Raw genomic sequence first — 12,469 nt, 5'->3', positions numbered from 1 at the left:
AGGGCATTGGAACAAACCTTTAGGTGTCAGTGGATGCTGGCTTCCCGCTGACATATCGGTGCTCCTGAGTCTGACCTTGACCTCCTACACTGCGGAGCACAGTGTCATCCATGAGGTCAAACAAATCACCATTGAGCTCTTGAACCCTGATCCGGAATGGTTGTCATATGGCCTCCCCGTGTTAAATATGTCCTCGCTATCTCTAATCCTATGAATAAACGCTGCAGAACCCTTCTGCAGCTTTAGCACAGCTCACCTCTTCCCCTGATAAGAGGTAAGCCTTGGAGAAACAGAGGAGAGCCTGATCACTCCAATATTACCTCTGACTGTTCTCACAGTTCAGATGATTCCACCTACTCACCCTTTCTTGTCTGCTTCTTCAGTCTGTCTCCATCACTTAGACTTTATTGTTAAATGCTTGATTAGAACCAAATATTTGTGTTATTCCTAATTAAACTCCATGAGAAGGTAAACTATTGATCCAAAAATAATGCAGTAAAGATACTTTCACCTTTCAATAAAGGTAAAAAGGTGCTGCTCAACAAAAGGCAAAAAGTAACCAAAGATGGAGGAAAATAATGCTGTTGATGTTAAAGATGTAAGCATGATTAAAGAATGTAAATGAGGATCACAGACGTTGGATTACTGGCACATTCCGGGATGCCACGATGGATGCGAGAATGAAGGGAAAAAAAGACAGATGTGAACTGAAGTTAAAGACAACGTCTTCTCCCCAGCCAGTCTTCTTTGTTATTTATCGCTACGACCAGGGGAATCCCTGTCCAACCTAACCACCTAGCCCTCGGCAACCATCTTTGCTAACATCTTGAGGTTTTTCTAACATCTTGAAAGTAACATCCTAAGAGGTGTACCCTTGCCAGTCGTTACTCACGCGGCATGATTTAAACGAACCAGCATTGACTTCATACTTCTCGCTTGTTTCACTGGATTGGAATGCTGTGCAGTATGAAATATGGACCTGTTGCGCAGTATATGCTACACGTAGCCCTCCATAATGCGGGCCTGCCGTTATGTGCGTAGCGGTGGAGTTGGCGGCGCGACAAGCTGAGCTGAATGGCAAACTGCTGCTGAGTCAGCCAGTCTGTGGTCAACCCTTTTTATTCCCTGAACAGGCCCTGGTGGCACCACTTACCTCGCTGACTAACACAGACTCTTGAATAACGTCTGAGTCTCTCCTCTCCTTTTTCCAGCCCTGCAGTCACTTCACAACTGTTCACCGCTTTGCTCAAAGGTCTTCTTCAGTTGTTTGAAACACCTGGAGCCGTCAGAGGAATTACTGCTGCCGAGAGCTTTTGTATAAACGACAACCATGGGAGTATTTAGTATTTTGATTCTGGAGGTACTCCAGCGCTGGGGAGTATTTACTCGTGCGGAGCAAACCACTTTGCCGATGGAAGCGAGGGTTCCATGAGATAAACGGGTCACAGAGATCAAAGGCTTGGCAGATCTGTCTCCTCTGACTGCTTATCCCACCACTGGTCTGCCAGGCAGATGTTACACCCACGACAAGCACACAAGACACATGGATTCACATACGCACCCAGACGTGGGCGCACACGTACATACACACACGCACACACACAGACACACACACAAACACTCAAGAAATACATGAGACACACATACAGACACACACGCACAACCACAAACGAGCCATACACACCCCTTCCTAGAAATGTGCACAAACGCACACGCACATTCAAAATGTATTCGTTTCCAATGGATCTCCACACATTTACACACACACACACACACACACACACACACACACACACACACACACACACACACACACACACACACACACACACACACACATACACACACACACACCCACACAAACACATCCACATACACACATACACACACACACACACACACACACACGCATTGCAAACTGATACACAAATCCCTGACTTGGTCAAATTCTTGCATCCTGCCAGTTATTGAGGCCTTTCTCTGAATTCCACGAGCAACAGTCTCAGATATTCTAACTATGTCCCTGCAGAGAGAGAGAGAGAGAGAGAGAGAGAGGGAGAAAGGTGCCTGGGGGATGGCTCGATTTCACCTTGGTCTGACTTCCTCCCCCACCAAAGAGAACCCATATGCTCACTACTACTATAGCCGTGGACAATTATCGCCAGCACAAGCGACTCCATTGTGCTCCTGGTAAAGTGGGTTCACGTTAATGTTGGCTAAACGCACAATAATTACCCAGAGATGCCTTACAGTATCGACTCATCATTGGATTCCCTTGATTGCGCAGAATACAGCCACATCTGTTTGTTTTGTGCTTGTGTGTGAGGGAGGTGAGAGAGACAGAGAGAGAGAGAGAGAGAGAGAGAGAGAGAGAGAGAGAGAGAGAGAGGAGGGGAGAGAGGGTGAGCGATAGAGAGAGAGAGAAAGAGGGATAAAGGGACAGGAATGAAAAACAAAAAAGGATCGGGGGGCTGCTGTAACTTGAGAGACTTGAAGATGAAGATACAATTGTAGACTCGGAAAAATCATATGGTATAAAACGGCCTTTGTGTCGCTGTTAAAACAGAGACAGCCACCACCTTAAGAAAGCAGACAAAACAAAGTAGGTGAGTCAGTGGTTGTGGTCCACACCGTGCCAGTGATACAGTACTGGTTTTGAATTGCTTTTAAATGAGCCGCGGATGATGTGGAGTGAAGACAGTGACCCATATTCTCAAAACACACATTTTCAGACGATAATGTAGCAAATGGAAGGACGTTGTTTACATGGTCCCTGCCGATGGATGCCGGTGACTGCTCAGCGACTCAGCTAGAGGTTAGTCATTACGGAGGGACTTGCCAACAGACGCGTCCATTCTGGCGCGTCCCTCACCCTGGCTGGCCGGGACTCAGGCCGGGACTCAGGTCCCGGCTCCTATTCAGGTGGATGGGCCTATAAGTTTGGGTGTAGGGGTGGGCGGGGCTGTGTGAGCAGGTGTCTATTGGTGGGAGAGCGGGGGCTTGGGGGGGGGGGGGGGGGGGGGGGGGGGGGGGTTGTAACTCTTACCACCTCCCCATATTAGATGTGGCTGTCATTGTTTGTTTGGTCTAAATTTACAGTGTTGGCTGTTGGGGACCGGGAATTTCTGTGTACTGTACACAGAAATTAACAAAGAAAATCAAAGACAACCCTGCTGACACAAGGCCTGAGAATATTGACATGAATAACAATATTGATACTTGATTCACAATGAATCGGGTGGGGGGGGGGGAAATATGTAAGTGAATTAAAGTATGAAAAAAGTAGTGAGACGTAAGTGAAGGAAAGTTTGAGAGTGGTTGAATGACGCGATCAGCGGGTCTAGACTGCTGGTGGCCTTCCTGGGCCCGGTCTCTTTGGAGCCTACCTTTGCATCTCTTACTGTACTGTTCCTCACGAAGCTTATGGCGGATCAACATCACTGTAACATCAGAGTGTGTCTGTCTGTCTCCCCGCTCCTCAACTGTGATGCTGTGGTTGTTTATTCATATTCATCTCCTTTTCCTCCCCTTCCATTCATATTCCTCCCCTGTACTCCCTTGTGTCCCTCACGCTCTCTCACTCTCTCTCACTCTCTCTTTTCCCCTTTGCCTTTGTCTCTCTCTCTTTCCCTCTCCCTCTCCCTCTCTCTCAATCTCTCTTTCCCCCTTTGCCTTGGTCTTGCTCTCTTTCCCTCTCTCTCAATCTCTCTCTCTCTCTCTCTCTCTCTCTCTCTCTCTCTCTCTCGCTCTCTCGTCACATTTCCTCTTTCCATTTTCCATCCCCTTCAGAGATTGCTGGACCTCACCACGTTCTAAACAGATGTTGAATGTGTGTGTGTGTGTGTGTATTCTTGTATTTGTGTGTGTGTGTGTGTGTGTGTGTGTGTGTGTGTGTGTGTGTGAGTGTGTGTGCGTGCGTGCGTGTGTGTGTGTGTGTGTGTGTGTGTGTGTGTGTGTATGTGTGTGAGAGAGAGAGAAAGACTTAGAGGGGAGAGGGTAAAATGGAAAGAAAAGAGCTGGAAGGACAGATAGAGAGAGGGGAGCGAGAGGAGACAGACAGAGAAGAATGCAGAAGAGGAAGTGAGAGCGAGAGACAGACAAGAGTAGATTTGTTCATCAGTCCAAAGAAGAGATTTATACCTGGATGCCTGCTGTGAGATGTCAGCCAGTGAAGGGAGCGACACTTCCTCTCACACGGAAACATGAAGATCAAGGAACGAAAAGAGTAAAAACACGACTTGGAATTGCTTGTTCTGGAACATCCAGGTTACTGCATTGATCAGTATTTTACTGAAAGATATTGACTGGTGCTTAAATCACCTAGTATCATTGCATGGAAAGCATTGCTCTCTTTCAGAAGGGGAATTGTAATAAAATAGTCTGGCAGAACTGTCCAGAATCTTCCGAAGAGACTGGGGGAGAAATTGAAGGACTGAATTGGAGCCACTGCCTTATAAGTCGGGAGCTGCTGACACTTATTAAGATATAATACCCAGTACGAATATACACCCAAAAGCTTGTTAAAATGCACCATGGCAGGCGGTTTATGCCTGTACAGTTCAGCTTCAGACAGGAGAAGGAGGAGCCATAGGGATTAGACACAATTGCTTACATTTTTCTTTGGTCATTATGATAGTTTGGTGTTACTCCCACAATGGAGGTCATGTCAGGGTACGGCGGGGACACCATACCGGAAGTGACAGGCGGCAGACCCGAAAGCAGGATAATTGGCAGAATGCCAAGTTTTTAAAAAGCGGGGAAATGATTACCTAACTGGAAACTCTGAACTGAAAAATATGAGATGTGAGAAGAAAGAGCAGCAAAAAAATACTTCACTTAAAGAGCCAGCCTGAGAGAAAGTTGAGCTTTTCAGAGACTATTAGTATATTCAGTATAAAGTATAATGCCACGATGTGCAGGTCGATTGTGAAGTTCCGTCTGAGCAGAGATTATTTAATACCCGCGTCCGAGGGTAAGGCTTACAGGACACCTATAGTATAACTACGGCGTATGTGGATGGTAAAGTTCGGCCCGAGCAGCGATTTATTTAATGTCCATTTTTTTTTAATCTTATAGTGTTTGAATTCTAGCTGAAACACTGGCTCTTTAAACCAAGGAGAAAGACCAATCTATAACCACTGCACATGCAGCAGTCGAAAAGTCGTAAAGAAAAAAGAACAATAAAAGAACAATAAAATCCCAAACTTCCCCCAAAATTGATTTCACAATTGTACTAACAACACTCACGTAACCAGCAGGTAGCATGCAGAGCGGTCATACGAAGACAGGGTCAAAGGTCGAGTAGCCTCTTTTGCATAGGAAATTTCATCTTGAAACGATCCGGAAGTACGTAATGCCTGGCCCACACTGGACGATTTTCCAACTTTGAAAAACATGAGAGACTACAAAACAAATGATAGATGAGGATACTTATAACTGTTTTGGTCGTTAAGTGTGTTGAAGGAAACTATTTGACCAAGAAAGCAAACCACCCTGGCCCTGATTCTCTTTCGGTTTTGACGGAGTCCCAAGTAGCGACTCACAATAAAAAAACGTGTCTTAAGCGTAAACAAACATTGCCGACACGCTAAACAATGCTGAAGGGAGTCATGGAGACAGCATGAACGGAATGCACATGTTGCAACGGGAATCCGCCTCCTTTATTTCGGAAACCCATCACACTTTCGCTTTCCGCCATGGCTTCTATTTTGACCTGGCTCCTGATTGGATGTCGTCTTTTTCCCCGCTTGACAATGCAGTTACCGTATCGATAATTGCGTTATCGAATTGGCGTCATGTTCTCTAAAGGCCAAGGAAAGGTGCTGCAATGCTTCCTTTCTGATTATTACTCCATTAGCGAAGGGTAGATTTGACCATCCTTTAGAGAGGGAAGGAGATAATGGAGATAATGACGTCCCACAATTCCTGGCCAGCCATGGTTAAAGAGGAACCATTCAGCCGTTCACAAAAACAAACCTACAACATTACAACATCCGCCGTCACATGACTTAGCCTAGTATAAGTCCTAATGAATAGTCCTTCACATCTTCTCAAGTTTTCCATCAGGGTTAAGGAAGTTGGTTCGGAAAAGAAAGATTTTTATTTTTTTTTACGAGCGCAAAAAGTTAAAAGAACACGAAGTACACGCTTTTTCCAGAAGGAGCAGCTTCTAGAAGGGACTCTGACCCTGTACAGTTCAGTTTTCGTTTGGCACGCTGGTGTTAACGTTGTGCTTGTGGTGCCTTTGGACGGTTGTGTTCACACACAGACCTGAGAATGAGGTTGAGACGACTTGTGAAGTGGAAACAACAGGATTCTCACTTTGTTGTGAGGCGGGTGTTTGTCTTTTAGTGAGTTAATAGTGGTGAGAATGATGGTCCAGGTCTCTCTGGTCTACTCTAAAGCAGGTCTACTAGGTTCCTGATAATGTAAGGGTGGAATCAGAGAGCCCAGTTATGTGGTATGTGTGTATTGGCCCAGGACTTAAGAGGCGTGTGTGAGGAAGGGGAAGGGGGAGGAGGGCGCCACTGTTTCCAACACTATATTGACAACAGATTTTGCCCAATTTCCCTCGAGCTCAAGCAAAAGCTTAGCGGGGAAAATTGTCACGATGGCTCAGCGCTTTCATCTGCCGATACGGGCCGAGCAGCTTTCCTCTGTCTTTATTTCCCAAACTCTTTCAAGAACATCCAAAACCATGCACGCCAATACTAAACACATCTCTATCCAAATCTAAATATATCTCATCAACATACGCATATTTTCCTTTTCCAAAACATCGCAGCAGTTGAGAATAAAAATTGTATTCTGTGTCATGTAAAGCCTTTGTTATTATGGCCGCTTTCTGTTGAAAAGGTTTCATTTTAATCCTATTTTATCGCACTTGCGGGAGAGCGGTGTCGGCTGCCTGCTTTCACAGAGCAGGGATACAGCTGATAAATCAACTCCTACACCCCTAATTACAAATCACAAATCCCACGTATAATTTGCCTGATTCGTAGCATAACACCAGCGGGCCCAGCTGGGCAGCGTCTCCCTGGGACCAACCCAATGTGGCTATAAAGTCGGGCTCGGAGAGACGGGACTAGTGCGTGGATTTATTTAGAGAGGAGCCCTCTGCGTAAACACAACGAGCTGCTGTGTTTGAATTGGGCTGACATGGGACCCTCATTGTCTCTCCTTACACAAATATGTACGCTCGCTCGCTCTCTCTGTGTTTCGCTCGCGTTCGCTCTTCTTCTCTGCTCGCTCCCACACAGTTTGTTTGACAAGAAAATCAAGCTTTGTGCAGACGATGCTAATGACTGCCCCTTTTTGGGGGTGTCTCATTTTTAAACGTAGCTTATATTAGCTTTTAGCTTTTAGCACTTTGCTATAAGTGTCCTTTGGTCGTAATTAACCCCGGAAGTATTGGGCACAGAGTTGGAATGTCTGTCTCCTCTGGGTCCCACCAGCCCCCGCGTTGTACTAGACAAGGCTTAAGTGGAGCTCTGACAAACGCAAGAACTGCATGCCAACTGCAATACCTGCTGTCACACAACGGCGGCACAAAACTGTTGAGTGTCACTGTTCCGTGCTGATGCTTAAGACACATGGGAAACAAGAGGATTTGAAATTTGATGTTTGTTTTCTGTTATAGACCACTGTGTTGGGAATTTATGTATCAGAGGGGAGTACAATTTTAGAGACGTTACTATTAACTAATTCAGAGTTAGATGGATACAACTTATTTTTTCTCTAAATGATAGCATTGGTGGTGGTCCTGCATGAAAATAGATTGGCTTTGTAAATTACCCCACGTGAATAAAGTGCAACACACCCAGGAAAATGCAACTCCAGTCAGAACTTCTGATGTTCCCTTATCACCAGCTTGGTCCGTTGTTTTCATTCTTTGGCCAATGATCAAGGAAGCAGGCGAGGAGGAAGGAGCTAATCAGAGGGGGGTTGTTCCTGAAGAGCTTGGCAAGACGGAGGCATTAGATGAAGGTGGAGCTTATTATTGAAAGAAAGAAAAACTCCTCTCTCTCTGTCTTTGTCTCTCTCTCTCTCTCTCTCTCTCTCTCTCTCTCTCTCTCTCATCCTCCCTCCCTCCCTCTCTCTCTCTCTCTCTCTCTCTCTCTCTAGCCCCGCCCTCTTCTCCTATTGTCCCTGCCCCCTTTTCTCGCTGCTCACACACAGATAGGGTTTTTCCTATATCCTCCCCACAGCCTATCGTGTAATAGCAGAACCATATGCGTGCAGCAGCAGTGCTGACGTGTGTGTGCAGGGAGGCCTTGGGTCCACAGGGAAGATGAGGGACACATGGTGCTGCAAGAAACGCTCTCCATTCTTTTACCCTTTCCCCTCTCTTTTTTTACCTGTTTATTTTATTTTTCTAGATCTGGCGACCCAAAGTGGCTTCCACTGTCCTGTCGTCTGGAGTGTAGGCAAGTATAATTTAAAAGTTTAGATTAGATTAGTTTTTAATTAGTTTAGTTTTTTAGCACAACCTTCCAACCTCTGTCTGTCTGTCTGTCTGTCTGATACACCAGAAATAACCCGACCAACCCCCTAACTTCCAACCCCTACCCATCCCGTCTGAGCTGCGTTGCATTGTTTTGCGGTGTGTGTGTGTTGGAACAAGTCTTACTCCACTCTGAGGTGTTTTCAAAGAGAACCAAAGTCATGACAGCTGCACGTTTGTCTTGGCGTTCCTGTTGGAGCGAATTCCATCCCACACTTATGCATCATGACTCACGGCTCGGCCACACCTCACCTTCCCACAGCCCACCCCCCGACCCGACCCCACCTCAGGCCCACCTCCTGCCCCAACCCACCCTCCAACCCAATCAAACACTTTCTCCACCCCACCCCTCCGCTGAACATCTTTTCTTTCCATCCTTTCCTCCTTCCATTATTTTCCAAACCCGTTGGGGGTTTGGCTTATCTATTAGTGATAGATAAAGAACCAACAGAGAGTTTAAACAAAGCATTGAGTCATAATAGACTATTACGACTCAATACTTTTTCTAAACTCTCCGTTCTTGTCCACGCCACAACTTGTACAACACTTTATTTTCCTCAAGTCCTCTCCTTCCCTCCCTTTATCAGTTGTACTTTCCTCTCTCCACACATATTTTCTCCTGCTCTGGTTCTCATTGTTCCCAAGACGTTGCTGGAGGGCAGCCATTTTATATCTTGGACGACCCACTCGTCAGCTTTAATAGCCGTGCACTGTAAACAGACTCTCTATACAATGAGAAGAAATCACAAACCACTGGGAATTAGGGAAATAACGTAGGCAGACAGACAGGCAGGTAGGCAGACAGGCAGGCAGGCAGACACAGGAGATTGATGGATAGATGGATTGATTGTTAGACAGACAGACCGACGGACACAAACGGAAAAAAACATAACTGCTGGACGGACAGACATAAGTGCCCAAAGACAGACATAAATACATTACAGACAGACAGACAGACCCAGAGACTGATGAACAGACAGAACAGACAGGACAGACAGGCATGCGGTAAGACAGACTTAACGACCGGTCGTAAATCAACCAATCAAGAGGCTGCCTGTGCTCTATGTTTAGCACGGCCTGGTGGTGGCGGGCCTGGAGCGGACTGTAACAATGACCCCAGGGGGGCCACAAGGGGCCCTGCCAACCGCCTGTGTTTGTTCCAGCGGGAATGTCAACAACCGCCCGCCGAATTCCCCCCTCGCTTCCCTTGCGTTCCGCGTAGCCATGGCAACGCAGGCGAACATACACGACCATGATTTGACAAATCTCCAGGCCCCCCTCCCTTAGTTTGCAAAAAAAATGCTGCCATTTTGCACTGGGAGGCAGGGAGAGGCCGCCCTCTGAGATTGGTCATGAAGAATCTTTAACTGCATCTCAACACCCTTTTAATGTAGTGGAGGACTCCCAAGCAGAGCGAACAGGGAAAGGGCCCGGGCTTCTCTTCTGCAACTGCACTCAGCTTCAAGAATCAAACAGGGTGCTAAATCTTGGTGCTGCGGTTGCCAGACGCGTCACATCAAACAGGGACGCAGTACGGAGACCGTGGCTCAGAGTCTAAGTGGATGCGGCCGGGACGTACTGTGTTTAGGTTTTAGCCAGAGGCTTTTCTTAGGTGACGTTCAATTTTGGTGTCAGGTGATATGGAATTAAACTTGACTTATGGAAACAGTGTCACTGACGAGCAAAAATCCTGCTTCTTGTATCCCGTTAGAAAGTACCAAGAAATAAGCAATATATTCAAGTCTGTTAACAGTTTGATGCGAAGCCATGTTTTGGTACTATTTCATTCTCCCCTCCAGCGTTTGGCTGTGATGGATTGCTTGCTTGGATTCCTGAACTTAATTCGATGTTCTCGCATAGCCAAGCTACACCTTTGCTACAAGGGAAAGTATTGCTGTTCTGTAGGCTGCACTGTTTACGTTAGCCTTACCTTCTGACTGTCTCCATTAGCTGCCTTGTTGGCAGAGGAGTGGGACTAGACAGGTTGCATGGTGTGTGTTGGTGTGTAAGTGTTTGTGTGTGTAGGTGTGTGCATGGGTATGTATGTGTTTGTCTGTGTGTGTGTGTGTGTGTGTGTGAGTGTGTGTGTGTGTGTGTGTGTGTGTGTGTGTTTGTGTGTGTGTGTGTGTGTGTTTGTGTATAGGCTTGAAAATCTGTCTTGGAAAAATTAGTCCAGAAGAAGAATAGGAGCAAGAAGAACACAAGCAGAATAGAGGAACAGGAACATTGGCGCCTTCTTGATCTACTGCTTCCAGAGCTCACCTTTGTTTGGTTAGCGACGGGGAGCAGCCCATTGTAACACCTCCTTTCATTTATACTACCAGAGCTTCTCAAGATGGAAGCCCTCCATGTTGAAGCCTCCTTTTCCTTAATGGAGAGCCATGTTTTCGTTCATGGAGCCCAGCCTGAAACATCTGCTGTGTAGTTCACAGAGTGGTGGTTCAGTTGTAGCAGCCCCCCCTCCCCCTCCCCTGAGGTCTGCAGGTCACATGCAGGGAGGCTGTGGGAGAACATCATCATCAGCCCGCTGTTACTGACCTGTAGCAACAGCAGTTGTGTTGGTCGATTCCCTGGAGCCAACTTACTGTAATTACAACCACTGCTATAACATCTTGGATGGATTCTGTGTGTTTCGTTCATCTTGTGATGTGGGTGGATGGAGGCATGGCTTGTTTCTAGTTTTGAAATATCCCCGGGCTTAAACATGGACTTTTACATAGGGATTTAGATTCACACAATGTGTTGCCACAAGAGAAAACTATATGTAGATTTATTACGAAACATAAATCCAAAGTCGGATGCCTTGCATGGGAACATGCTTTGCCAATAAATGAGATAGTGAAGAGCTGTGGTTCAAGAGGATTGGCTGATAGAAGAGAGAGGGGAGGGAGGAAAGGGAAGCTAAAGCTTAGCAGTAGGGCTAGACTAGAATCATCACTGCTGGGAAATAGATCCGCATTGTGATAAGATAACATTTCACAATCTCAATGTGGAAATTGTATGGGAATATTCTATACAAAAACACAGTGTGTTAAAATGATGTCACACATAACAATGCACAGGCAACATGAATAACATCCTGTGAAGAAGTATGTTTCCCCAAAAACATCTGTACGACTTAAAGCATCAAGATTTCTGGACTGAATTAATGTTTGAATCCTGGCTCGTGGGAGAGGGCTGATGATCTGGAAAGAACCAGCTAGGCAGAGGGATACTTTTGTGCTGAGTCATCCCCAGGGGAGTGAGCCATACCCTGGGCAGAGCAGGCCCCTGCTGGCCCCTCCCTGGTGCTACCCTGTGGGGTTCTCCGCTCTGTCTCGGATTTAAATATTTAGCTGAAGGACTGGGGGAGGGGGGGGGGCATCGCAGGGTCATGCCCTGCGATGCCCGGCGACCCAGGAGAAGGGGGACCCCGGCAGGAAGCAGGCTCCGTGCGAGGGGCCCTGCGGCTCCAGACTCAGAGGTGAACCGTGGGTGGTGACGAAAGACCCAGACCCGCACCACCCACAACAGGTGCGGGTCTGTTCCCTATAAACCGCTTGCTGCTGCGACCCGAGACCTCCTTACCCCTGACACCTATGCAGACCTCTGTATGTGTCGAAATGCACACAGTCACGCATGCGCGCAAGCAAGAGTCGCACAGAGACACACATACATGGGCACAGACACACAACCTGCCGACACACGCAAACTCTCTCAGACACACACGCACGCACACACAAGCATGAAAACACACAGTCAAACACACGAGCGCACATGCACACACACACAAACACAAACACATGTGGGCATATAGACATTGTAAATAGCACACACACACACATGCACAGACATTCACTCAAACGTCTGCCTCAGGTTGGGTGGGCTGGCTGTTTACTGAAACAACAGGAAACATCATGGCTGTCAACGTCTCCACAGTAAGAGCGTGTTTTTCGTGGCCCGCTGTCCGTCCGTCCAGCCTCCATT

Source organism: Pollachius pollachius (genome assembly GCF_949987615.1).
Source record: "Pollachius pollachius genome assembly, chromosome: 4".
Classification (NCBI taxonomy): domain Eukaryota; kingdom Metazoa; phylum Chordata; class Actinopteri; order Gadiformes; family Gadidae; genus Pollachius; species Pollachius pollachius.
The sequence above is the reverse complement of the archived record's forward strand: the minus strand, read 5'-3'. Positions refer to the sequence as shown.